Here is a 25,285-nt window from a genome sequence, read left to right on the forward strand (position 1 = left end):
CACTCCTTTTTTTGTTTTGTTTTTGTTTTTGTTTTTGTTTTGTTTTTGTTTTGTTTTTTTTGTGGGGCAATGGGGGTTAAGTGACTTGCCCAGGGTCACACAGCTAGTAAGTGTCAAGTGTCTGAGGCCGGATTTGAACTCAGGTCCTCCTGAATCCAGGGCCGGTGCTTTGTCCACTGAGCCACCTAGCTGCCCCCTACCAAGTTCACTTCTGGTGAACAGTGCTGGTGTTAGACGTCACTCCCTTGCTAAACTATTAGATTGACTTTTTGCAAGGTGTGGTACCTCCACTGATGGGCAACTCCACCATTGATGAGTTGGGTCAAACAAATTGTTTGGCTGCTCTTTTCACTGGACTCAGCTGGTGTAGCTACTGGCTCTGGCTGTCAATGGAACCTCTGATGGCTCTGACGGATTTCCTGATCTCACTGGACTCCTGGATAATCTCACATACAGATACTCATTTACCTAAGATCAGGAAGAATAAACCCCGAAGGAATAGAAGCTCCAAATGCTGAGACGGAGCTCCCTCCTGGAAGTTTTAAGCAATCTTCTTCCTGTAAAGCCACCAGGGCTGAAGAAGGTGTGTATAGGAATTCATTTTCAGCTCAGCATCTTCTGAGTTGTCTGATCTTCCAGTTCTTCAGGCAACCAAAAGACCTTTTGTCATCCCTCAGTATCAACTCCTGTCACCCATGGCCAGATAGTGTCTTTTATCAAGCATATTACACATACATGGGATAAGTGTACTAGGAAAGGCAAATCTGAGCATGCTCTAAGGACTGGGCCCTCATTGGATTGTCCCCCCATTAAATGTATATAGTTGTTATATACCTCTATATCGACATGCTTGTCTCCCTTAGTAGAACAAAAGCTCTCGAAGGGCAAGGATTGTTAAATTTATGCTTTCCTATCGCCAGTGCCTTGCACAATGCCTAGCCCTCAGCAGATAAACTTAATGCATGCTTTTAAATGATTGGTTGCTCTCAACAGAAATACAGAAGTTTGGAAGAAGGATGAGTTGAGAGAGCCAGATCATGAGTTTCCTCCTGGGCATGTTGAAGATTGATTTCTAAGCTGGAAGATGACATGGTCAGAACCATGTGTTAACTTGTCACTTTGATAGCTTTGTGGAGGTTGGGTTAGATAGGCCAGGAGATCAATTTGGAGATGATTTCAATAGACTAGGTCAGAGGTGATGAGAACCTGAACTGAAATACAGGATATGTGGGTGGAGAGAAAAGGACAAATGTTGTCATGAGATGTTGTGAAGGTAAGAGCAACAAGACTTGGTAGAAGATATTGCCTACAATTCCCAGATTATAGATAAGCAAATTGAGGCACAGAGAAATTAAGTGACTGGCCTGTTACACAGCTAGCTACTGACACAGTCCAGTTCTTCCTGACTTATAGTACCAGGAATTATCTACTGGACCATATAAAAAAAAACCCTAATGAATCTAAATGTTTAAACATCCTAAATCTAGGGTATTTAAAAAATAACAGATTAGAATTAGTTTTAAAAGCATTTAATGGATACCTATTGTGTATAGTGCACAGTAGTAGCCCTATAGGTGTTACAAAAGAAATAAAAGATCCACTCATCCTTAAAGAATTAACAACTGGGAAGACACTATTTCAATAGATCTAGAATACTCTAGCTAGGGCAGCTAGGTGGAGCACTGGGCTTGGAATCAGGAATACTCATCTTCCAGGGCTCAAATAAGGGCACAGACACTTACTAAGCTGTGTGACCCTGGGTAATTCACTTAACCCTGTTTGCTTCAGTTTCCTCATTTGTAAAATGAGCCCAAGAAGGAAATGGTGAACCACTCCAGTATCTCTGCCAAGGAAACCCCAAATGGGGTCAGGAAGAGTCAGATACTACTCAACAACTCTAGCTACTCTTTCCAATGGTGTAGACAATAGCCACCCACACTTTCTAATCCCATGAAACTCTTGTCCATATTTTCTAACATATGCTTTAGAGGGGGTGCTGAATATGGTGGGGTCCTTTCTTTAGATCTTTTAACTTTTAAATTTTTTTTGGTGAGGCAATTGGGGTTAAGTGACTTGCCCAGGTTCACACAGCTAGTAAGTGTTAAGTGTCTGAGACCAGATTTGAACTCAGGTCCTCCTGAATCCAGGGCCAGTGTTCTATCCACTGTGCCACCTAGCTGCCCCGATCTTTTAACTTTATGAGGCTACCAGTACTGTACTCAAACTTGATATCTTTTTATTAAAGACATTTTTATTGGTATCTTTTGTTTTATCATCTATATTTTCTCCCCTTCTCCCCTCCTTCTGCCTCACTCCAGAGAGCAGTCTTTTATAATAAATAATTGGGGGGGGGGAGACGGCTAGGTGGCACAGTGGATAAAGCACCGGCCCTGGATTCAGTAGTACCTGAGTTCAAATCCGGCCTCAGACACTTGACACTTACTAGCTGTGTGACCCTGGGCAAGTCACTTAACCCCCATTGCCTGCAAAAAAAAAAAAAAGAAGAGGAAAAGAACAAAAATTTAATAAAACCTACATATTGAAAAAAAATCTGATATTATATGCAATGAAAGTTCCACATCAGCAAACACTACTCCGCCCAATTCTCTTCTTTGGAGCTGTTTGTTTGCAATTTTATAACATTAATTTTCAATTATTTCTATAGTTATTGTTTGTTCTGTTTATACTGTTGTAGTAATTCTGTACATTGTTTTCTTCTCTCTGTATACTTCATTTTGCATCAGTTCATGTTAAGTATTTCCATGCTTCTATTTATCATATCCACTGTTTTTTATAGCACAGTAATATTCAATTGTACTCATGTACCACAATTACTTTAGCCATTCTCCAATCAGGGGTCACACAGCTAGTAAGTGTCAAGAGTCTGAGACTGGATTTGAACTCAGGTCCTCCTGAATCCAGGGTGGGTGCCACCTAGCTGCCCCTAAGGGCTTTGAATTTCACTTGATCCTGGAGGTGATAGAGAACAGCTGAAGTTTATTAAGTAGAGGGTGATAATGTCAGGCCTATACTTTAGGACTATCATTTTGAAAGCTAAGTAGAGGATAGACTAGAGTGTTGAGAGACTTGAGGTGGGGAGACCAACCATCAAGCTATTTCAATAGTCCAGGCTTGAGGTGATGAAGGCTTGAACCAAAGTAGTAGTAGTCTCAGAGGAAAGGAAGAGGTATGTGCAAGAGATGCCATAAAAGTGGAAATGACAGGACTTGAAAACAATTGGATATGGAGGATAAAAGAGACTGAGAAATTTAGGATAATGCCTAAATTTCAAGCCTAAGTGAAAGAATGGTGTAATTTTTTTTCAACTACTTCCTTATAGTATATCCCTAGCATTGGGAATATCTAGATCAGAGGTTATGGACATGTTGGCTAATTTATTTGCATAATTCTAAATTGCTTTCCAGAATGGTTGTACTGGAAAGTGGTGCAGTAGATAGAGCACCGGCCCTGGAGTTAGGAGTACCTGAGTTCAAATCCAGCCTCAGACACTTGACACTAGCTGTGTGACCCCAGGCAAGTCACTTAACCCCAACTGCCTCACTAAAAAAAACAAAAACAAAAACAGAATGGTTGTACTACTTTACAATTCCATCAATCATGCATTAATGTGCCTACCTTGCCACAACCCCTTCCTCCAACATTGACTGTTCTCCTCTTTTGTCATTATTGATATCTTTTACAACAGTGCTTACAAGTAAATTGTTATTAGTTGTATGCTGAAATCTATTTATACCTACCATACATCTCCCCATTACTCTTTTGGTGACTTATGATTTTGATTTTTCAGATATTATATTGTTCCACTGATGTTGGGGCCCAAAAATGAGCTTTTGTTTAAGAAGTTCAGAGTCATTTAAAAGTTCCCAAATCTGAAGCAACCTCCTCTCTTCCTTCTATTCATGTCTTGACCCAGCTTATTTATTATCTGCAGTAGCTTTATGAGATAATTGTACTGATGGATGAGCTCAATGAATTGTTCATTCAATTGTATACCTTAGCATGGACATGGGCATTTTTATCCACTTGATTCATTGTATTGAGGACAATGATAGAAGTTGAACTCTATTAAAATTATATGGGAATCTCATTTAGAAAGCTCTGTAATGCTTTGCATTTAATTCAATCAGAACAATATCATCCACAGAGAGGAATGTCTGAAGGAACTTTTTATTTATATAGGGAACCAATCCCTCATCCTTTTGGATTTGATAGTGGCAAACACCTGTGGAGAACATATGTTTTCTTGTTTTGCACCTTAATTAATAATTAAAATTTTATGTTAAAGTTATCTTTGTTCTTGCATCTAACAAGGAATCTTGTATGATGCTACTACATGGGTGAGAGATAATTTGTTGAAATACGGCTTTTAAGAGTGTATTTTAGGGGCAGCTAGATGGCGCAGTGGATAGAGCACCGGCCTTGGAGTCAGGAGTACCTGAGTTCAAATCCAGCCTCAGACACTTAACACTTACTAGCTGTGTGACCCTGGGCAAGTCACTTAACCCCAATTGCCTCACTTAAAAAAAAAAAGTGTATTTTAGGAGTAGCTAGGTGGTGCAGTGGATAGAGCACCGGCCCTGGAGTCAGGAGTACCTGAATTCAAATCTGGCCTCAGACACTTAACACTTACTAGCTGTGTGACCCTGGGCAAGTCACTTAACCCCAATTGCCTCACTTAAAAAAAGAGTGCATTTTACATTACTGAATCAATAAACACATATACACTTTATAACTTTCAGCCATCTATATGACTGGAAATGTGATCTGTTATACAATATTATTTGTGAATGCCTACCTGTTTCCTTCCTTTATTTTCATTAGGATACCTTCAATACACCTACAGATCATTTTCATAAATATTGTGTAGAGATGAGAAAGTAGGCGCATGAGTCAGTAGTTACTTATGTCATTTTAGCTGCCTTTTTTGATTTATAGGTCAATCAATCAACTAGCACATTTTAATATTGTTTGACTTTCCAGTAGTAATACTGTTCATAACTTTTTCCTTTTGTTTGGTATTTTCCCATTCTTTCAGTTATCTTTAGAATCATACCCTTGATGTCCTGAAAATTGTGTTGGTTTTAGCATGAGACTGTTTTGTGTACAGTTGGACCAGTCCAGCTAGTATTCACAACTTTATTTTCTTTAGCACCATTTCCATATACTTATGTTTCTGAGAGACTATGCTATTAAAGTTCAAATATGATAGTTCCACTGTATTAATGAAGAAAATAGCTTGTTAGTGTAATTTTGACAGATCTTTCCCATCTTTCCTCTGTTCGTTGCCCTTTCAGTTTCACTCTTTGGTTCTCTTTGGCAAAATCTGGATTCATTGACATTCACACCAAGGTTTCTGTACAATAGTTTTTCCCTTCATTATTCCACCATTACATGAGCTTCTAGTCCTCATAATTTTCCACCATTGGCCAAGATATTTCGTAAATAACTTTATATTCTAAGCTAGTGTTGACCTCTGTTTTGATGTCTCACTGCTTGACAAGATCAAATGTTTGCCAGCTATGATAGTTTTTAGTGTCCTTTTGCCCCTCATTATAACAATCACTTTACCAATTAATTATTCAACATCTGTAGGAAATGGTGATAATGTGTGTCAATGTCTTTTCCCTTTTCCATTTCCCTGCTTTCAACATCAATAGCTTTCTTGACTACATCAAGCTGGCATTATTTTAATTGCATATCATATATTTGGGGGGGGGCGGTTTTGCAAGGCAATGAGGGTTAAGTGACTTGCCCAGGGTCACACAGCTAGTAAGTGTCAAGTGTCTTAGGTCGGATTTGAACTCTGTTCCTCCTGAATCCAGGGTCGGTGCTTTATCCACTGTACCACCTATCTATCTTTCCTGCATATCACATCTTTTTGTATTTATCATTCTAACTAATTTGCTATTGATTTTTATTTTGTTGCTAACAAGTGATGTTATGGCTATATATAGATTGTTGTTGTTTGTCCTTCGTTCTTGAAGAGGACCGTGGTATCACAGTGATGTCATGACTTGCGATGAATTGGATTTAAGTGAGGGAGGACTGCAAGATCACTAACCTCACTCTCTCCTCCAGAACTATTTGCGTCCAGCGGCAAGATAACTGGACATGGCCCTAGATGTTTGAGGGAGTCGGGGTTAAATGACTTGCCCAGGGTCACAACAGCTAGTAAGTGTCTGAGGTGAAATTTGAACATAAATGCTTCCAAATTAAGGGCTACTGATCTATCCACTGTGCCACCTAGCAGATAACTGATTCAGAAATGACTTTCATAGTGGTATCCTAGTTTTTCCTCTCTGTTAAAATATAATCAATTTCTTTTTTTGTTATATTGTTAAGTGTTTGTCATATCTAGAACCATATGACTGTTTTTGAGTAAAACATTCATGATGTATAAGTATGAAGCTTCTCTATAACCTTCAAGTCTTTGAACTCTTTTGTTTCTTGATCCTGAATCATGTTTTTCAACATTTTTTCACCTTCCTGCCCTACTTTTGCACTGAAACTGCAAAGTATTAAAGCATACATTGATTTCATTTGGAGAATATTGTCAAGTTCTCCTTTTCATCCTCTGCAACAGATGTTGGCATACAACCTATACTTATCACTAAGATGGTCTGTTTGCTTATGCTTATCATAAACTTATCATAAGATGACCAAGTGTGTTATGAAATGGTGTTTTTCTTGCCTTTAGAAACAAATGAAACTGACTATATAGACTCATTTGGTTCATTTATTTACCTCTTCAAGGAGAATCTGTGATTTATCCTTCTATCTAGCTGCAACTTCATTATATCTTTTTCTTTTATTACAAGAACGTCAATATTTATGTGATTCAATTCCTCTGGTGGTATGATGACTTACTGGTGAATAGACAAAGATCTCACATTTAAAGTATCTACAGTTAATATTCACAGAATGCCTAAAAAATAGATAGCTAGATGACTCAGTGGATAGAACACTGGGCCTGGAGTCAGGAAAACCTGAGTTCAAATCTGGTCTCAGGCACCCACAAGGTATGTGGCCCTGGGTAAGTCACTTAACTTCTGTTTCCCTTAATCCACTGGAGAAGGAAATGGCAAACCACTCCAATTATCTTTGCCAAGAAAACCCCATAATAGCGTCACAAAGAACCAGACATGACTGAACGACTGAACAAAACCACCTAAAAACCATGATTCTTAGAAGCCTTTTCCTCTTTATGTCCTTCAACCACTATCACTGAGGAAGCAGAAGAGGAAGTCACATTTTTTCTTTTATTCATGGGTTGTAATGAAGAAAGCATTCTTCCTCTAGGGACCACCCTACTGGTGATGAGGCCCTCTATCCTTAGCAAGGATGTTTTCTCAACAAATTTTTTTTTTTTTTTGGTGAGGCAATTGGGGTTAAGTGACTTGCCCAGGGTCACACAGCTAGTAAGTGTTGTGTCTGAGGCTGGATTTGAACTCAGGTCCTCCTGAATCCAGGGCCAGTGCTCTATCCACTGTGCCACCTAGCTACCCCTTCTCAACAAATTTTTTGCTGGGATTGTACTTGAATCCTTACCAGTGTGGTAAAACCTTCCAGTGCTCATCCTTTGCTGGAAGAGTCTTTGAGACTCCTCTGTGTCTTAATGGGATATCAGAGTAAGATTTTTGGGAAGGGAAAAAAACCAACATATACACATGAAACTATCTTAGAACAATTATACTCAAATACTTTAATGGCTCTGTGGCCTCATTAGTGGGAATATTCTTTCCAATCATAGAGTACAACCTATCTAGGCTTACTCTTTCTGAATTACTTTTATTTATGCCATTCCACACTACAAGGCGTCTACCCAATGTGCTGGAGGACTTCTGTGATTATCTTTGACATTGCAAAGATACTAACAGGCACACAAATTATCAATTACCACTCAATTTCAACACACAGTTAACCCATCGTTATTGCTCATGCCATGCATTTCTTTGATTTTTGCAATATTTTGTAGCCTGCTCACATCCACCATGAATCTCTGTATTACCCTTTGGTTGATTATTAATTTCAATTCTTTGGAAATTGTAGTGTTCCATGACTCACAACTATACAATAATACTGGAAGAATATTGTCATTAAAAAGATGAGTTTGAGAGAGATGTCTGGGTTCATTAAAAGACCTCTGGGATTTTTCAAAGGCAATCCTCCTCCTACCTAGTTCTAGGCTCAACTCACTGTTAATTTGTAGTCTGCCAAATAAATAAATTAATGTACATATTATATACATATTTATGTACTTATTACATGAATACATGTATGTATATTTCTGAGCTCTATAAGTTGCCCATTCAACTCCATGTTATAGTCTAGACAATAGATATTCTTCATCCACTTAGTTTTTTCTGTGTGGATAGTTAGGAAAAATTCTTTAGAGTGACTATGGATCTTATTAAGGAAGCTCTTCAAAGCTCTGTGGTCTAGGGGGCAGCTAGGTGGTGCAGTGGATAAGGCACCAGCCTTGGATTCAGGAGGACCTGAGTTCAAACCCAGCCTCAGACGCTTACTAGCTTGTGTGACCCTGGGCAAGTCACTTAACCCTCATTGCCTTGCAAAAAACAAAACAAAACTCTGTGGTTTGATGCAATTATAACAATGCCATCCTAAAAGAGGAACATCTGAGCAACCATTCTATCCATAAAGAAGTCCTCCTCATCTTGGACTCTGTTCTGAATTTCCCCTATGAGAGAGGGGAACACATTTGGTGAACAGTCATTAAACAAGTTTTTCTCTTTCATGGAAACTCAGATGTGCTATCTGCAACCTGAATGATGGTAGGGTGGTGCTTCCTAAAGAGAGGCTCCTGTTTTGGGCTCAGGAAGGTCAGATTCAGTCTTTGAAGTACTTTGATCTCAAAGCAAGGAGGCTCAGGCTTTTTTTTTTTTTACACTTTCTGGCTCATTAGGAACCTAATTGAGATTTCTTAGGAACAATCTCTTATGTAAATCCTGGATATGACTCATGTATAAGATCTCCCCAAGAGAAATTAAAAGAATTTCCCTTCTAGAAGAATTATTCAGTGTACAAAACAGTAGATATCAGGTATAGGACAGCTATTTCTTTCTTTCTTTCTTTCTTTCTTTCTTTTTTTTTTTTGCAGGGCAATGAGGGTTAAGCAGCTTGCCCAAGGTCACACAGCTAGTAAGTGTCAAGTGTCTGAGGCTGGATTTGAACTCAGGCCCTCCTGAATCCAGGGTTGGTGCTCTATCCATTATGCCACCTAGCTGCCCCCAGCTATTTTTTTCTATCACAAAATAAATACTTAAAATATAAAAGACTTATAAGCACACATTGACAAATGCTTATCCATCACTGCTTTATACTCTCCCAGGAGGTGAAGACTCCCAGGAGACTTATGGAACTACTGAACAGATATTTCACATTCACCGTAGATCTGTACTATCTGAGCAAATCATAAAGTACGGACTGTCAAGCTAGGAAATGACTTGGATTTTAGCCTGCTGGCTAGTGCATGCTCCTAGTAGTAGAGATCTTCTCTTCCTAGAAGTGATGTAGTTGTAGGAATCACTTTCTCTTTAAGTCAGACTGCAGATCTATAGAATTCATGAAGTAGTTACCAAGGCTGGAAACATCAGAGAATCATAGTCTATGATCTGTGCTCAGGGAGAATACCACAAAGTAGAAGAGGCATTCAAAGACAATATCCAGGCTCAGGCTTGTCTAAACAAGCATAGATACCTGCTGCTTTGTGTGCAGTTGCCATTGCTGCTAGAGGGTGGGGTAAAATTCTCCCTGCCCCTTTCTGGAAGTCTAGGGGGGAAGTTGGCATTAGTTGTTTCCCAACAAAGAGGCTACCTTGAAGGAGAATGGAAGCCTTTTAATCTTGCTTCTCATGGACCATAGAGGGAATGGCTCTTCATGGCCTACTAGACAATTCTCAGCCTCCCTCTACCCCCTGCCATCACAGGGATCAAGAGATCAACCAGGAGCCTTTGATTCTGTATGTTCTTCAGAAAAAGACCAAAGCATATGTCTCTCCTCATGGAGTCAGCACTCAGCAGTTTCACTGGGACTCCAATATACGTACTATGTATTCCACATATATATAACATATGCATGGGAAAAAAGCTTCTTGGAGGAGAACCTTGAAAATGGCATTTTGCTGATCTAACCATTTTGGAGAACAATCTGGAATTATGACCAAAGGGTTATAAAACTGTCTATACCCTTTGATCCAGCAATACCACTATTAGGTCTGTTTCCCAAAGCAATCAGGGGAAAAGGAAAAGAACTTACATGTTCTAAAATATTTCTAGCAGCTCTGTTGGTGGTGGGAAAGAACTGGAAATTGAGGGGATGCCCATCAACTGGAGAATGGCTAAATAAGTTGTAGTATATTATTGTTATGGAATACTACTATGCTATAAGAAACGATGAGCTGGTTGATTTTAGAAAAACATGGAAAGACTTGCATGAAATAATGAAGACTGAAATGACCAGAACCAAGAGAATGTTGTACACAGTAACAGCAATTATTGTTCTAAGAACAAATGTGAATAACTAAGGCATTTTGAGTATTGTAAATACACAAATCAACTACAAAGAATCCATGAAGGAAGATGCTATCCACATGGAGAAAGAACTGATAAAAAGAAGTATGTATAGAATGGTTTTACATATATACACATATTTATATCTAATGATATAAGGCAGGATGGGGAAGAAGGGAGAAAAAAACTGCATAGCAGAGAACAAAAGAAAATTTAGAAGGAAGCACAGAGAAGCAGGGTGGCTTTGCAAATGATGTCTGGTATTTATTACACAGTTTTTCAAAAAAAGGTAAACATTGTGAAACAGATATTCATGGTTTTATATTGAATCCTCTTTTTATGTTGTGTTGTGTACATGGAAATGTTCTCTTTTTGTCTTTCTGTATTGAAGTTCAAAATGAATAAAAACTGTAAATGGCATTTTGCTCTATAGAAGCAAATGCTTTTTATAGTCAATAAACAATAAACACAAAAACATCTTGCATGCTTTACATCTTTCAGTCAGTTCTGCAATACTAAACATGTGTTCCACTGTGGGATGTCACTAATGAACATTTTCTTCTCTTCTGACTCATCTAGGAGGCCTCTATGTCTTTGTAGATTATTCTCTTTTTTGTGTGTGTGGGGAAATGAGGGTTAAGTGACTTGCCCAGGGTTACACAGCTAGTAAGTGTCAAGGGTCTGAGGCCAGATTTGAACTCAGGTCCTCCTGAATCCAGGGCCGGTGCTTTATCCACTGTGCCACCCAGCTGCCCCTGTAGATTATTCTCATAGAAGATATTTTCATAGATTCTCACATAGATGGCAAGTTAACTATGTGGGTTGGTAGAAAGTGATGGCCAATTCAAAGAGGAACATGAGTCTAATTCTACATCCAGTTATGCTATGGTCTTACTAATGTATTAATCATATATTGTAATGAATAAACTTAGTTGTAGGTTCTAGGGTTTGACAGCTCCAGAGGCATTTGAGCATTTACCCATGTGCTCCTGGGGTAGCATACACTTTTCAGAAATATAGGGGAGTTGGCCACAGTATTATGCTGCCACCTTTGCCTTGTATTGATGTCATTCAAGATTTCCTTGACCTGAGAACATCCTATTCCTACCAGTTTCTATTTCCCAGTGTTCTGCCAAGCAGAGGAAATTTAACTCTCCTTTACCCTAATGATAACAGATGATGATTATTTTTTCCTAGTGTTTTCATACTTGTTTAGGCAAATAGAATCCTATGGCAATAAACTCTAAAGGATTGCATAAGTTCTTTTGCTCTATTGAAATTGTACTGTGTTGCTTGAAAAGACCAGCAGGTATGACTTTAAAAATAAATCTTTTTATTATACAGATAGACTTGTTTTATTAGGATGTGATATGAATAAAATTTCTAAAAATAGCCTGAGTTTCTTAAAGACAAGAATTGTGTTAGTAAATCAGATAGAAATTAAAATGAGTCAGTGTTTTCAAGATTATTACTAGATCAAAGGTTAATTTCAGTTCTCTGGGTTTCATTTCCTCATCTCTAAAATAACCAGATAACCCTAAAGGACTCTTCCCACTATAACATTCTAGGATCATCTGATAATAAAATTATGAACCATCTTGCACTCTGAGGAGGAACAGCAGAAAAATCCAGCAATGTGATTTTTTTAATTTAATTTTTTTCCTTTGCTAAGCATTTTTTCTCTTCCTCCCAACACACCACTATTGAACAAAAAAGAAGAAAAAACCCTTGTAAAAATATATAGTCAAACAAAGCAACTTCTTCAGTTCGCCGTGTTTAAAACTACATGAATCATTCTTCATTTTGAGTCTATCAACTCTCTGTCAGGAGATGGATGGCATGATTCATCTTTTTGTCTTCTGAAACTGTGGTTTGTCTTCTCATTGATCAGAGTTCTTAAATCTTCCAAAGCTATTTTTCTTTATTAATAATATTGAATAAATTGTGCTTCTGTTCTCCTGATTCTGCTCACTTTACACTGCATCAATTCACATAAGTCTTCCGAGTTTTCTCTGAAACAACCCATTTTGTCATTTCTTATGGCACAATAATATTCCATTTTGTGTGTATGTGTGTGTGTGTGTGTGTTTAGTCATTCCTTAACTGATCAGTACCACCTTAATTCCCAGGTTTTTTTTTCTTTCTACAAAGAGAGCTTCTAGAATTGTTTTTGTACATATGGATCCTTTTTCTCTTTCTTTGATCTCTTTAAGGTATAGTCCTACTAGTGATATAGGTAGGTCAAAGGTTATACACAATTTAGCGACTTTTGGGGGATGGTTTCAAATTGCTTTCCAGAATGGCTGAACCAACTTGTAGCACTAACAATGTATTAATGTACCTGTTTTCCCGCATCTCCTCCAACAATCCTCATATCTCCTTTTATGTCATCTTTGCCTATCTTTTGCGTGTAAGGTGAAATCATGGAGTTGCTTTAATTTCCTATTTTTTCTAATTATTAGTAATTTGGAACATTTTTCAAATAGTCATTGGTAGTTTGAATTTTTCTTTTGGAAACTGCCTGCTCATATCTTTTGCTTGTTTATTTTTGAGAGAATGACTCTTGTTTTGTAAATTTGAATCTTTTCTTATATATCTTAGACATAAGACTTTCACCACATGAATTTGTTACTATTTTTTCCTGTTCCTATTAGTGTAAATTTTAAAAAAATTTATATAATTATCCGTTTTATCTTCTATGATACTCTATCCCTTTGTTTGATAATAAACTCTTCCCCTTTCAATAGATCTGTAAGGTACTTTTTCCTTTACTCTTCTAATTTGCTTATGATGTCAACTTTTGTGTTTAAGTCATGGAAAGCATCCATTTAGAACTTATCTTGATACACAATGGGAAATGTTGGTCTAGTCCTAACTCCTGACAGATTGCTTTCCAGTTTTCCCAGCAGTTTTTTGTTTGTTTTGGGGGGGCAGGGCAATGAGGGTTAAGTGACTTGCCCAGGGTCACACAGCTAGTAAGTGTTGTGTCTGAGGCTGGATTTGAACTCAGGTCCTCCTGAATCCATGGCCAGTGCTCTATCTACTGCGTCGCCTAGCTACCCCCTTTCCCAGCAGTTTTTGTCTAATACTGAGTCCCTACTCTAGTAGCTGGGGTTTGTAATTTCTACACAAATACTTTCCAGCTTAGGATAGTGCCTTCACATGTGAGTAAAATTATGAAATATTACTTAAGCAAGCAAGCTTTAAGTCATGTTAATTTATGTACAAGAACATAAAATATAACCAAACCTCACAGAAGTCCAAAACTAAGCTATATCTATAACTCCCCAAACACACACACACACACACACACACACACAAGCACATTCTGAGACAAAAATTATTATGCAATAGTAGGGTGATGCTTCTAAATATACTAATAATGGAGTCAGTTTTTAGCTCAGAATTGGCCACAAAAAAAGACATGCCCATTTTTATTTCAGCATACAATATTGAGTACTTTCTGTTGAATAATACATTGTTATTCCTCAACAACATAATAACTTTTGCCTTACTCTCTATATACATATGTGTGTGTATATATGTAAAATGTTTTAATACAACAATATTATATTGCTGTTCAGTAATTTTTCAGTTGTGTACAACTCTTCATGACCCCATTTGTGGTTTTCTTGGTAAAGATACTGGAATATTTGGAGTGGCTTACCATTTCCTTCTCCAGCTCGTTTTACAGATTAAGGAACTGAGGCAAACAGGATTAATTTAAGTGACTTGCCCAGGGTCACACAACTAGTGTCCAAAGTCATATTTGAGCTCTCACAGAGAAGCCTTGCTGACTCCAGGCCTATCACTCTATCCACTATGTCATCGAACTTACCTGAATATTATATTACTATTTTAAAAACAACAATAAAAACTGATACTTGTAAAGCTCTAGGTTTGCAAAACACTTTACATAAATTATCTCATTTGAACTTCAGGACAACCCTGTGGTTGTCATTGTTGTTGTGCTTATTATTATTCTTACCTTATAGATGAAGAAACTGAAGTTTGGAAAAGGTAAATGACTTGCCCACAGTTACACAGGTAGTAAATATGAAAGGTAGAATTTGAACACAACTTTCTCTGACTCCAAGTCCAGCATTCTCTCATTTTGGTAGGAATATAGTGTCTGAAGGACATTAATATAAAATAATATTGGAGATATGTGGAGAAATAATACATATCCTTTTAAATGCAAAGCTGAGGAATTCGCATTTTATTCTAGAAACAAAAGAGAGTCACTGAGGGAGTTAAGATTGGGGAGTTTTTATTTTGGTTTGGTTTGGAGTATAATAATATGGTCAGACCAGGGTTTTAAGAAAATTATTTTGGCATCTCCAAGAAGGAAGACCAATTAGTTGGTTCCTGATATTCTTTTCCCATTATCTCTCCCTCCTCTCTCTCTTAGTCTTTCTAGAGAAATATCGTTGATGCACAAAATCTCTGAGACTGGATTAAGGGCAGTAAAAAAGACCATGACTTCAAAGAAAGGGTTAAAGTAAGTAAGCGCTAACAAAGAAAGGATTTTCACCAACTGGCTCATCCTATCTTGTGGGCAACTTCAAATGCTCTTTCCTAAGGTAAATGACAAGTCTGAATAAACGCCTCATGGAAGAGGTAATCAAGCACCAGCAACGTCCTTCTTTTTAAAAAAATATTATCTCTATTTGGATCTCCTTTATTAGAATGTTCACCAGTCAATCATAATGCTGTGCTTTTCCAACCAAATACTTTTACTATTACTCAGTATGACACAAAGTAAAGTAGATGTGAGATTGTTGGCATACTTAGGGACTAAAGGGAAGAGGGACTTGATGGTGACAAATAAGGGCTGGCCTACGAAACACCATCCAATCATTCCTGGTAATATGGCTCTAAATTCTATACCCAGCCCTGCTCTGGAAGGTTCCAGGTCCCCTCCCATCATGGTAGATCACTTTTGGACTAGCTGGGGAGTCCACCTGAAATGTTACAAATGTTTATATTATGAAACACTGAGATATTTAGCTGCCCCAACAAGAGGTTGAATAGCCAGTCATACCACGCTTTTAGAAGCTGATTCATGCCAGTGAAATATAACTGAGCTTCCTGGAGCTTGCTAATTATATTTACTTGTTTGTCATTTTAACTATTTCAATATTTAAAAAAAACATTAATGTGTGGTGACAGCTAGGTGGAATAGTGGATAAAGCACCAGCCCTGGATTCAGGAGGACCTGAGTTTAAATCTGGCCTCAGACACTTGACACTTACTAGCTGTGTGACCCTGGGCAAATCATTTAACCATCATTGCCCTGCCAAAAAAACCCATAAAACATTAATGTGTGAATTAATTCATGTTGTTGAAACATATATGTACACACGTATATATACATGTCTATCACCATGTATACACATATATTTATATTTTTTCTATATAAATCTTGACTTTTCTTTTTTGTATATATGCATATATATAATAGATATATTATATACATATATGCATAAATATGTGATTAAATGAAATGGAATCTGTATAGCATATGCTACCTACCCCTTGAAACCAATAATTGAAATAACATACATTCATATATACAAATTAGTATTATAGAGTAAGATAGGACTCTGGAAATTGTCTGTTCCAGTGGTCTACTTTTTTTTGTCATGCCTCGCTATCACAAATTTTTTTTTGCACTTGTGCCCCTAATATTTGAACATATTTTGATTTATAAATTATATGAATAAGCTATAGGCTAATAATAATGTACATTATAAATCTTACATAAAAATAGAAATGAAAAAAGGATGAGAGTCTAGGCATGGTAGCAAATGCCTATAACCCTAACTATCTGGGAGACTGAGGCTGGCAGATCTCCTGAACCTGGGAATTCTACACTTTGGTACTCTGGCATTTGCACTGTTTGGCATTAACATGGTAAGCCCCGGAAGCTTAGGAACCTCAGGCTGCTCAGGGGAATGCTCAGAAATGAAGCAGGTCATGGGTTCTATGACAGTAATGGAATCAGGACCCTCTTTTTTTAAAGGATAAGAGAAAATGAAATGATATTTGGTCCTAGAATATTTATATGTTCAAATCTGAGCTTAAGGAAAATAATTTTATTTTTTAAGATATTTTTTCATTAAAAAAATAAATCAAAGTATTTTATTATTTTCCAGTTATATATAAGGATAGTTTTCAACATTTGTTTTCAGGTAAATAATTTTCACAGCCATATGGAAGATGGATTGGAAAGGGGAGAAAATAAGGGCAAGGAGACCAATTAGGAATCCATCATAACAGTCCAGATGAGAGGGGATGAAGGAATGAACTGAAGTGGTGATTGTAGGAATACAGAGAAGGAGACAGATATGATTTGAGCAAGACTCAAAATACAGAGATCTCCCAGAATGATAACATATTCCTTCTACTACCACTGGATCCCTGGTGATAGATAGTGGGCTCAAACTTAAAGGTGTGATTACTGAATATGTCCCCTATTAAGTTCACTTCTGGGTGTGGCACAGATAATGGAGGCTTTCAGGACATAGAGCCTATGCTGTTGAGTTCATCCATTGCTGGACTAAGTCAAGCAGGTTGCTCCTCAAGGTAGGCTCCTTGTAGGGTGTGGTTGCTAAGACCAGTAAATTCTCTCAGCTGGTTCTTCCAACCTTTCAAAGCTTACAGATCTATTTTGTCCCTGATCGAGTTTTTTTAACTTTCTTTCCTCCCTTACCCAAAAGCCTTCATAGAGATTTTGTTTGAGTCTTTTGCATGCACATTCAGTTCTGCCTTAGCAACCAGTAAAAAGGTTTTTCATCACCAATCAGTAAATCACAGGAAACAGTATTTTGAATAATCTGAATCATGTACCCATTTGACCTTCTTGGTATACAGGGTGAGATGTTGTTCTATACCTAGTTTCTGCCATACTGTTTTCCCAGTAGTTTTTGCCAAATAATGAGTTCTTGTCTCAAAAGCTTAGATCTTTGGGTTTATCAAACATTAAATCCCTATGGTCATTTATTACTATGTATTCTGTATCTAATCTATTCCACTGATTCACCACTCTATTTTTTTTAGCCAATATCACATCGTCTTGATGATTACCACTTTATAATACAGTTTAAGATCTGGTAGGGCTAGTTTGCCTTCCTTCACATTTTTTTTCAGTGATTCTTTTGATATTCTTGACCTTTTGTTCTTTCAGATGAATTTTATTATTTTTTGAGCTCTATAAAATAATTTTTGGTAGTTTGCTATGGTACTGAATAAGTAGATTAATTTAAGTAAAATTGTCATTTTATTATATTGGCTTGGCCTATCCACGAGCAATTAATATTTTTCCAATTGTTTAGACCTAACTTTGTGTGAAAAGCATTTTATAATTGTATTCCTGTTGTTCCTGAGTTTGTCTTGGCAGGTAAACTCCCAAATATTTTATATTGTTTACAGTTATTTTAAGTGGAATTTCTCTTTCTATCTCTTGCTGCTGATAATATGTAGAAATACTGATGATTTATTTTCTATTCTGCAACTTTGCTAAAGTTGATAAATATTTCAACTACTATTTTAATTGACTCTTTAGGATTCTCTAATTATACCATCATATCATCTGTAAAGAGTGATAGTTTTGTTTCCTCATTGCTTATTCTAATTCCTTTAATTTCTTTTTCTTCTTTTATTGCTATAGCTAGCATGTCTAGTACAATATTGAATAATAGTGGTGATATTTGGCATCATTTTTCACCCTTGGTCTGATTGGGAAGGCTTCTAGTTGATCCCTGTAAGGGGCTAAAATTCTAGCTATACTATCTAAAATCTAATGAGTGGTCGCCAATAAATTATAAGCTTTAGCAAGAGTATTTAAGTGTTTAAGTATTTATTAAAGAGTATTCGGATCAGAGAGAAAGGTAAAAATCCAACTATTTCTAAGAGACCCTATCATCCAACCCACCATGGTGAAGTCAGGAACCAAAAGAGAGAGAACCCCTCCACCAGTGACCGCTTCCTACTACGTGTCCTCCTCCCACAAATGGGAGGCTCCTCAAGTTGATTGGCTGTAGCTTTGATAGACAGTACCCACAAGCAAGCATCACTTCCTGACGCTAAGGACCACATGGCTTGCCCTCAGAGGCCTTCTCCTCATGGAGGAGCTTTGCTACAGAAAGTCTCCAGTAGGTGACGTCATTCCAATCGTTACATTCCTATTACAGATAATGCTTGCTGATTGTTTTAGATAGATAGTACTTATAAATGGAGTTTTAAGGAAAACTCCATTTATTCCTATGCTCTCTGTTTTTTTTTATTGTATCCAAGGCAATGAGAGTTAAGTGACTTGCACAGGGTCACACAGCTAGTAAGTGTCAAGTGTCTGAGGTCAGATCTGAACTCAGGGCCTCCTGAATCCAGGGACCATGCTTTATCTACTGTGCCATCTAGTTGCCCCTCTCTAGTTTTTTAATAGGAATGGGTGTTGTATTTTGTCAAAGGTTTTTTCTGCATATATTGAGATAATCATATGATTTCTTTTGGTTTTATTATTGATATGATCAACTATGCTGATAATTTTTCTAATATTGAATCAGCCATGCATTCCTGGTTTAAATCTCATATGGTCATAGTATATGATCCTTGTGATGTATTACTGTAATCTCATTGCTAGTATTTTATTTAAAATTTTTGCATCCGGGGGATAGCTAGGTGGCTCAGTGGTTAAAGCACTGGCCCTGGATTCAGGAGGACTTGAGTTCAGATCTGACCTCAGACACTTGACACTTATTAGCTGTGTGACCCTGGGCAAGTCACTTAACCCTCATTGCCCTGCAAAAAACAAAAACAAACAAAAATTTTTGCATCAATATTCATTAGGGAAATTGGTCTATAGTTTTCTTTCTCTGTTTTTGCTTTTTCTGGTTTCGGTATCAGCACCATATTTGTGTCACAAAAAGAATTTGATAGGACTTCACTTATTTTTCCAAATAGTTCATATAGTATTGAGATTAATTGTTCTTTAAATGCTTGGTAGACATTTTACAGAGGGAAGAGAAGAGGGAGAAAGAGAGAAAATTTGGAACTCAAAAACATTTTTTTAAATAAAGTTAAAAATTGTCTTCACATGTAATTAGAAAAAACAAAATACTATTTTAAAATAAATAAATTTAAATTTAAAATAAATGCTTATGGTTTGTTTTTTTTAAAAAAATGTTTGGTAGAATTTGCTTGTGAATCTATCTGATCCTGGGATATTTTCTTAGAATGTTCCCTGATGGCTTGTTCAATTTCTTCTTCTAAGATTGGGCTATTTAAGTATTCTATTTCCCCTTCTGTTAATCTAGGCAATTTATATTTTTGTAAATATTCACCTATTTCACTTAGATTGTTAGATTTATTAGCATATAATTTGGCAAAATAACCCCTAATAATTGTCTTAATTTCCTTTTCATTGGTGGTGAACTAACCTTTTTTATTTTTGTTTTGTTTGTTTGTTTTTTGGGGGGGCAATGGGGGTTAAGTGACTTGCCCAGGGTCACACAGCTAGTAAGTATAAAGCGTCTGAGGCCGGATTTGAACTCAGGTACTCCTAAATCCAGGGCCGTTGCTTTATCCACTGCACCACCTAGCTGCCCCTTATTTTTGATACTGGTAATTCGGTTTTCTTTCCTTTTAAAAAATCAAATTAATGAATGGTTTATCTATTTTTTCATAAAATCAGCTTCTAGTTTTATTTATTAGCTCAATGGGTTTATTTTCAATTTTATTGATCTGTCCTTTGATTTCCAGGATTTCCAACTTGATGTTTAATTAGGGATAATTAAATTTGGGTTTTTTAGGGTTTTTTTAGTTGTATGCCCAATTAATTGATCTTTTCTTTCTCTATTTTCTTGATGTAAACATTTAGAGATCTAAATTTTCCTTTAAGTACTGCTTTGGTTGCATCCCATAAATTTTGGTATGTTGTTTCATTGTTGTCATTCTCTTTAGTAAATTATTAATTGTTTCTATGATTTGTTTTTAGGCTACTTATTCTTTAGGATTAGATTATTTAGTTTTCAATAATTTTTTTTTTTTTTGCAGGACAATGAGGGTTAAGTGATTTGCCTAGGGTCCACAGCTAGTAAGTGTCAAGTATCTGAGGCTGGATTTGAACTCAGATCCTCCTGAATCCAGGGCCAGTGTTTTATCCACTGTACTACCTAGCTGCCCCCCCCCAATTAATTTTTAATCTATGTTTCCATGGCCCTCTATAGAAGGTAATTTTTATTACATTATTATCTGAAAAGGCTGCATTTACTATTTCTGCTTTTCTGTATTTGATTGTGAGGGTTTTATGTCCTAATACATGGTCAATTGTGAAGGAGGTACAATGTATCATTCTTCTTTCTCTTTTCTTTCTTTCCTTCTTTCTTTCTTTCTTTCTTTCTTTCTTTTTTGTGGGGCAATGAGGGTTAAGTGATTTGCCCAGGGTCACACAGCTAGTAAGTGTCAAGTGTCTGAGGCTGAATTTGAACTCAGGTCCTCCTGAATCCAGAGCCGGTGCCTTATCTACTGCACCACCTAGGTGCCTGGTATCATGTATCATTGAGAAAAAGGTATATTCCTTTATATTTCCATTCAATTTTCTCCAGAGTTTATCACATCTAACTTTTAAAAATTTTTATTTACCTCCTTAACTTCTCTCTTATTTTTTAAAATTAGGTTTAACTAGTTCTGAGAGGGGAAAGGTGAGCCTCCCACCCCCGTTTTACTGTCTATTTCTTCCTGTAACTCATTTAACTTTTTCTTTTAAAATTTAGATGCTATACCATTTGGTGCATAAATGTTTAGTATCAATATTATTTCATTGGCTATGGAACATTTTAGCAAGATGTAGTTTCCTTCCTTATCTCTTTTATTTAGATCTGTTTTTACTTTTGCTTTGTCTGAGATCATAATTGCTACCCCTGCTTTTTTTTTTTTACTTCAGCTTTACTTACTTTTGCTTTACTTCTATCCCTGAATTAGCATGATAGATTCTACTTCAGCCTCTTACCTTTGCTCTGTTTCTGTTTTTCTGCTTCAAATGTATTTCTTGTAATCAACATAATGTAGGATTCTGGTTTTAATCCATTCTGTTATCTGCTTCCATTTGATGGGTTGTTTCATCCCATTCATATTCACAGTTATGATTACTAACTGTGTATTCCCCCGATTCTATTTTTCTCTTATTTATCCTTATTTCTCTCTCTCCTTTCACCCTGTCCCTACTCACAAGTAATGTGCTTTCCACCACTGCCGCCTCCAATCTTCTGTCCCTTCTATCAGTACCCCCTTCTCTTATCCCCTCCCCTCCTACTTCTGCATAGTATCCCCCAAATTCTTAATCATACCTATGAGTTTCTGTTTACCTTTTGATAAAATCTCAACATTGTTTTACCTATTACTCATGTACTGTGCATTCGTACATAGATACGACTAAAGCCACACATGCAACTAACTGTTTTCCCACTTATTTCCTTCTTTGAACTTCTATGTCCCTATTCTGCTGTTTTTCTGCTTTCTGTCTGCTACGTGATAGCCTCTGTTTTATTTTGTTTTGAAGTTTTACGCAGGCATTTTTCTCCCTTGCCCTCCATTTTAACTTTAAAGTCCTATTGATCAGATTGACAAGTCCTTAGCCATATACATTCTTCCAGTCCTGAGGAGACATACTCCATACCTAGCAAGGGCCCCTTTCATTTCAGTATCACAAACTTGTTCCATAAAGAATCCTGTCTTTTATACCATCAGTATAGACAGCTATTCCCTCCTTACAGTTTTCTTTCTTTTCCAAAGTCTCAAATTTCAGTTGGAAGAAGAGATTAAAAACATTACCTGTGGCTCAATTCCAACAGTTCCTTATTCTGAACTGGAGATATTTTCCAGGTGTTTTGGTGGTAGTATCATTTCCACATGATTTTGAAATGGTGGGTAAAAGTGAACAGGTCTAATGAGCCTCTGTACTCTCTCCATTATACCCTAGAAACACTTTCCATGTCAGGTTTATACATAACTGTCTCTGTTCGCCCTCAGCAAAGAATCATTGATTATTATGACATATCCTTTCCTCCTAGGTCAATATGGTTTTCCCCATACCTTTTGCCATCTTTGGACCTTTCTTATTGTTCCTTTGAGCATGGAATGCTATTTGTTTGTGAGAAGGTCCAGGCTCAGTGCTCATACCTACCATGTAGCTCTACTGTTTCTTCTCCTATATGCCATGTTGTCAATTTGCTGACACAGAAAATCAAAAGATTTTCCTTTCTTTCCTCAGAATATTTTCCTTCCTAGACTCTTTCTTAGAGGATTTCTTCCATCCTGTGCAAGAATTTTTCATCCTATCTTTGTTGTTGTTGTTGTTGTTGTTGTTGTTGTTGTTTTTGCAGGGCAATGAGGGTTAAGTGACTTGCCCAAGGTCACACAGCTAGTAAGTGTCAAGTGTCTGAGGCTAAATTTGAACTCAGGTCCTCCTGAATTCAGGGCCCTTGCTTTATCCACTGCACCACCTAGCTGTCCCCCATCCTTTCTAATAAACTGAAATAAAGACATTTCTATTGTCCTTTGGGATATATATATATATATATATATACACATAAAAGTTATGCAATGATGCAAATTATGATTAAATGACAAAGTGAGTGACACAAACTAATACCAAAGGAAGTTAGAATAGGGGCCTATCAATATAAATTGGAAAACTACATCTTTGTAGGGTGTCTTGGAATTGCCCAACTTAGCCTAGTAGTGTGTAACTTGGATAGGAATTAGCATATAATTTGGTCCCTGAACTCTAGTAGGTATAAAAGATTACATTGCACAGTTCTGATAACTCATTCTTTTGACTCTAACATATTTAAACTTTCTAGATGTAACAACGGAGAACTCTAGCTCCGGAGACCATTCACTTTTTTCCCAGCTTTAATGTGACTTTTAAAAGTAATCATTTATATAATTCATGGCCCAAGTTGCTGACTAATATAATATCACCCACCCACCTCCCAGCCCCAATCACTGTTGTTGTTTCTATCAAATGACTTGTGCTTTTTTGGCTGACTTAAGCAGTCAAATGAATTTTTAAAAAACCCAAACAAACCCTGATTTGTTCTTAATAATAATAGGTAGGGGCAGCTAGGTGGTGCAGTGGATAGAGCACCGGCCCTGGAGTCAGGAGTACCTGAGTTCAAATCCGGCCTCAGACACTTAACACTTACTAGCTGTGTGAGCCTGGGCAAGTCACTTAACCCCAATTGCCTCACTAAAAAAAAAAACAAAAACCAAAAAAAAATAATAATAGGTAGTACTTTTATACCCTTTGAGGTTTTTCAAGCACTTTATACATGTTAACTCATTTGATCCTTACAACAATCTTGTTGTAATAATAATAATGTAATAACAGATGCTATTATTATCCCCATTTTATAGATGAGGAAACTGAGACACAGAATGGTTTAAGCTACTTACCCAGAATCACACAGCTAGTAAGTGTCTGAGGGAGGATTTGAACTCAGAACTTCCTGACTCCAGGTCCAGCACTCAATTCCCAGAACCACCAAGCTACCTCTATGTCTTAGGCATGTAGACTCTCACACAATTGTGATTGCCAGGTTTCAAATCCCCTTGCAAGAGGAACCAAGAATATAAATGTGATTTCAGGTTACAGGGCAGAGGGAGAAAATCCATTCTTGTTTTCTTTGCCCCATATTCCTAAGCATTAATGTTCTCTCTTGATTTCATTGACGAAAAAATTATCACTAGTTTTGACAAGATTCTTGATTATGCTTCTGCAAGATGATCTTTGCAATATAATGCCCCAAAGAGGCTGTAGATACAGCCGCAGATGTATTATGAGTTGACAAGCATTGTCAGAAGAATTATTTTATTACCTTATATAAGAAATGGAAGACTTTTTTTAATCAGTTGAGTTATTTTTTTAAAAAAAAGTGGAGGGGGGGACAGCACAGCAGTCTAAAGGGGAAGAACAACCTGGCAAAAACTATTATTTCAAGAGATGAAAGGAAACATGTAAGTGATATCAGATGATGTCGACTCCAAGGGTGACTTGATGAATATGGTCTGCAATGTGTGAGTGTGGTTTTCTTAATAAGAGGATGAGGAAGCTGTGCTGAAGGAGCCTTACATAATGTATTGTTGCCTAAAGAGCATATGGATGAAGAGAGACTAGAGAAATGTATCACTCTTAAATTACTAAATGAAGGTTAAACACAAGCAGCTGACAACGAGACAAAGCTGACAAAGCCAACAATGAGAAAGAATAGAAGACTCAATGTATATTTCAGGCTAAAAAAATGTTATCCCTCCACTTTCTCTTCTTTTTCACTTGGCCAAATCAAGAAAATCAGCTTTTTTTTTTTTTTTTTTGAGGCAATTTGGGTTAAGTGACTTGCCTAGAGTCACACAGCTAGTAAGTGTTAAGTGTCTGAGGCCGGATTTGAACTCAGGTCCTCCTGAATCCAGGGCCAGTGCTCTATCCACTGTGCCACCTAGCTGCCCCAAGAAAATCAGTTTTAAAAATTAATTTCATTGAAATGGATAAAGTTATTAAATTGGTGTTTGAATATTTATTAAGCATCTACCACGTGCCAGTCACTGTGCTAAGTACCAAGGATACAAAGAAAGGCAAAAAAAAAGAAAATTCCCTGCCTTGAGGAGCTCATATTCTAATGTGATATGCAAATAAATCATGTGTCTATAAGACAGGTACAGAATAGATGGAAGGT

The sequence above is a fragment of the Dromiciops gliroides genome, chromosome 1, assembly GCF_019393635.1.
Source record: "Dromiciops gliroides isolate mDroGli1 chromosome 1, mDroGli1.pri, whole genome shotgun sequence".
Classification (NCBI taxonomy): domain Eukaryota; kingdom Metazoa; phylum Chordata; class Mammalia; order Microbiotheria; family Microbiotheriidae; genus Dromiciops; species Dromiciops gliroides.